Source organism: Ascaphus truei, chromosome 3 (assembly GCF_040206685.1).
Source record: "Ascaphus truei isolate aAscTru1 chromosome 3, aAscTru1.hap1, whole genome shotgun sequence".
Taxonomy (NCBI): domain Eukaryota; kingdom Metazoa; phylum Chordata; class Amphibia; order Anura; family Ascaphidae; genus Ascaphus; species Ascaphus truei.
Window position 1 is genome coordinate 341,035,246 of NC_134485.1, and position 4,594 is coordinate 341,039,839.

The window sequence follows — 4,594 nt, forward strand, 5'->3', positions numbered from 1 at the left end:
TATGACGTGGGACCCTTGTCATGGGCCAAGGCGTCCTTAAAAAGGATTACGGATGTAAGTCCCGCCCCCAAGCGACGTGCGCGCCTCAAAGCCTATTGGCTGTCTTGTTTTGTTATAGTAACGGTAACTGCAGTGTGTCATACAGTGGGGGCGTACACTGGGCGTTAGCCGAATGTTAATTGAGTGGTAGGAGTGTTAGCGTGCGTTTCACGCTGGCTTAACATGACGTCACACGTATTGCATTTGCGCATTTTGTTATCGGCCGTGCTTTCTGTGGAAACACGTCTGTTTAAAAAGAATACAGATGTACTCGTTCATAACGAATGTAGTTTCGTCTTCATTGTAGTTGAAATAAAGATTTTATGTTTACTGGTATTTTCAACATGTATTGAACGCACAACGTACGCATTGTTTTGCGCATGCGCTAACAGTTAGTCGACCCAAGCGTGAAGTGCGTGCGCACACTAAGATGTGCGCGCACATTTTAGTATTCAGCCAACGTTCACTTCATATACATAGTTATGCCTGCTACAAATTTAAAGAAACATTACATACTGATGTACACTTGTACTTCTAACATATAAGTGAGTGACGTGTGTATGTACACAATCATATAGAGCTGTGTAACGCGTTGTCACGGATACATATATAGTAAGGTGCCATCTTTGACCATCATGTGTTTGCAGTATTTCAGAGATGTCGGGGAAGATACAATCGGATCAATGTATGATTTCAGAAGAGTCTACCTTTATATGAGATGATTGTGAGGAGGAGCCACCGACTACTATACTACATATGGAACTAATTTTATATTGCTTGCAGCGCTTATTAACAAACAATTAAAAATGTGATACCCTTATGCCTATATTGCATAAGCACTTAATTAACATAATGATGTTGCAAAAGAGTGCCTCATGAATTTTTATTGAGTGTTCTTTAATTACTACTAGCATTTTATGGCATGGTGTGTTTTATATATAACAACCATTCCCACTCTGCTAACACATTTGTGTATTCTATTGTGTAATGGAACGTATGACTGTCGAAACTATGTAACAATAATAATAATAATTATAATATGAGCATGTTCATGTATAGCGCTGCTAGTTGTACGCAGCACTTTACAGACACATTTTTCAGGCTGAGGTCCCTGGCCCGTGGAACTTACAATTTATTTTTGGCCGCCTGAGGCACAGGGAGATAAAGTGACTTGCCCAAGGTCACAAGGAGCCGACACCGGGAATTGAACCAGACTCCCCTGTTCAAACTCTCAGTGCCAGTGTGTGTCTTTACTCACTGAGCCACTCCTTCTCCCAATGTAAAGGACAGTTACAACCAACTAGCCATTTCTTGTTAAAAATCTCTTGTTACATGGGTATGTTGATAAAATGGTTTGGGACTGTAGCAAATAATGTTATTGCCCAGATGTTGTGGTCCCCTACAATGCATGATGTTCTGAATATTACATCAACATCATGTAATGAAGTACGTTTCTGTGTATATTTCATTAACCTAACTAACTATAGTTTACTGTGTTTATTAAACGTTCTAAAAATAAATAGTATAGTCAATATGATCATATAAGCTACCATAATAAAGCTGCTGTTATCATTTGTCGGTGTTATACATGGATCCTACACAAATTGATACAGACACAAACAGTTGTCTTAAAAAGTGTGTCTATGCTAATGTGATTGACGTTACAATTGTGAGAATACTTGATAATTATCATCATGATAATGATGAAGTGACGTGATTGACATTCCAAAAATATTACCAACATTGTCATATTGGGAAATTAGAAATGCTAAATGACAGTAACATTTGCGACAAAATTGTGTTTTCTGTTAACAGTTTTACACTTGGTACATGTAGGACACATCCACACACGTGTGACTTATACATACATATGTCACAAATTTAAATTAATGTTGACTATTAATTCCTAGCATTAATAAACACCTACATTGCTAAATATAAGATGTAGTACACATTGTTGTGATTACAGGCATTCATGCATGGAGTGTTATGATCAGTCAATTTCATCCGTGATGAATGAGCTCCCGTAAGTAAACAAATAAGTACAGTTATCCCCTTTTCTCCAAACACCTCTATATTACATTAATAGAATTTATAAGGAAACATACATAAAATGTGATGAAATGTGAGTAATCATTTTCTAATACAATGCACATGAAACCTCAAGAGTAGCTAAATGCATATACATGATACAGAAAGTACATGTATGTTACATTTGTCTTTAAACCAATATGTTGGGTTTTTACTTCAAATAATTATAGGAAGATTGAGGTAGGCACATCTTATGAGAGATGTCAGCAAATATACATACCATGATCAGTCATACTGGAGATATACCTATAATGCAAAGGAACAATATATAAATTGCAAACATTGACATGCCATCTTCAGTACCGTAAACAACACAGCAAATGTGTATTTGGTGTTAAATGTGCAACACCATGTATATTTAATCACATTCAAAATGTAAATCAGCCTGGTGTACACATCATATGGATGTACATGTTACACTGCACCAATAACATTGTATGTAAGCATACTAGAAGCATGAATGAGTATGGGCATAATATGTGTATTCTCTTAGCATAAGGAACAACACAATGCTAAAATATTAGTGCTTTGTTACCCCAGTTGTATTCACATACACACAACTAAAGTACAATGGAAGAGGGATTATATAACCTGTGCAACAATAACATACCGGTGCCACATCCCTTTGTGCACACAGCAGAGAAAAGAAAGGTGTGCAACCCATATTCATCTGTGTCCTAACAGAAGGTTATATAAAAAAACATTATTGTTAAGATAACATAATTTAACTATAAAAGTAGAACTTGGAACATATCTGTTTTTACTTACAAGAAAAAAATGAATTGATGAGATTCTGGCGTGTCTGGCCACCACTGGCTGTTTGTTCATTTTCAGCAGCTACATGGGTGGGATGCTCGTCTACCAAAGGCTCAGCTAGGTCTGATTGTACATTGTGCCTGAGTGCAACATTGTGCAAAATGCAACAGGCAAGGATAATATCAGACACTTTTTGAGGCTTGTATAGAAGAGCCCCACCAGTTCTGTCCAGACACCTAAATCTGGTCTTGAGTAGGCCAAATGTCCTCTCTATAACAGATCTTGTAGATATATGGGCTGCATTGTACCTCTCCTCTGCTTCAGTTTGAGGGTTTAGCACCGGAGTCAAGAGCCACGGCCTAATTCCGTATCCTGAGTCACCTATAATAAATGGAGCACACATAAGCTGACATTAGTGATCAAATTGTACAATGCCAACATTCCTAAATAAAAATGTGTTTTGTGTTAGAACATGTAAATCTGTACTCACCCAGCAGCCAACCATGTTCAAAATGTCCCTCTTCGAACGCATGGAAGACTGAAGAGTTCCTCAGGATAGAGGAATCGTGACTGGAACCAGGGAATTTGGGTACCACATGCATTATCCTCATCGTGGCATCACATACCACCTGTACATTGAGTGAATGGTAGTGCTTACGATTGCGGTACACATGCTCACTCTGACTAGGTGCAATCAAAGCAACATGTGTGCAATCGATTGCACCCAGCACACATGGTATCCCTGCTATATTATAAAAGCCAGTCCTGACTTCCAGCCACTCTGTTGCCTCTGTAGGAAAATGAATATAATTCCTAGCGCGTCTATTGAGTGCATAGAGAAACTGGGTAAAGGCCCGCGAGAATGTAGATTGCGAGACCCCGCCCACTATGCCCACAGTTGTCTGGTATGACGCGGAAGCAAGATAATGTAATGAGCACAGCATTTTAACAAGCCCAGGGACTGCACGACCTCTGGCTGTGAAAAAATGTAAATCTCCCCTTATCTCCTCATAAAGAGATGATTGCTGCTGAACTCAAACGATAGCGACTTACAATCTCCTCCTCACTCATCCCATCTAACAGGGTTCTCTCCCTGTACACACGCGGACGAGGCACAACTTGTCTCCTCTGTCTTCTCCTCTGATCTCCTGTCCCTCGGCCTGTCCCTCTCCCTGTCCCTGTCGTATCCGCGTGACTGTCCCTGTCACTGTCCCTCGGTCTGTCCCTCCCTTGCCCTATATCATTCTCTTGATCAGCAAGCATGTCATAGAAAAGAATGTTCCTCCGTCTCCTAAACAATCGCAACATTTTGAAATGAGTAGCTGTGAATGAGCAGGTAATGGGCGTCCTTTAAATAGGTATGTGATGATGTCAGGTGACATAGTAAAATGCAAGGTGTTACATTAACATAATAAAGTACTTCTGTGGCAAGCTGTGTGCAGTTGTTCTTAGAAATATTTGTTGTGTGTATTCTGCAGGGAATGATGATATTTGCCAATGATGTGACGTGAAGCTTTGTACAAAGATTGGTTGAAAATAAATAGTGTAATGTGCAATGCATGTAACACTTGTGAACGCAACAGTCAGTCATGTAATTAGACAAAAAGGCTGAGATTGACGTGGGACAAGTTTGCTGTAACATGTGTAATTAGCCATGTTATTGTCACATGTTGACAACAATGAATAGTCGTGTGCATATGCATGCATT

General features: G+C 39.2%; 1 long non-coding RNA gene across 1 annotated transcript; it reads right to left on the bottom strand.

Annotated features, from left to right (window-relative positions):
* Window positions 1–2,739: 2,739 nt before the first annotated feature.
* LOC142491116 (uncharacterized) lies at window positions 2,740–3,521 on the bottom strand. The gene is made up of 3 exons (XR_012800286.1): window positions 3,377–3,521; window positions 3,195–3,267; window positions 2,740–2,807 (listed from the first exon to the last, which is right to left on the bottom strand). It is a non-coding gene; the product is annotated as an uncharacterized LOC142491116 (long non-coding RNA).
* Window positions 3,522–4,594: the final 1,073 nt, after the last annotated feature.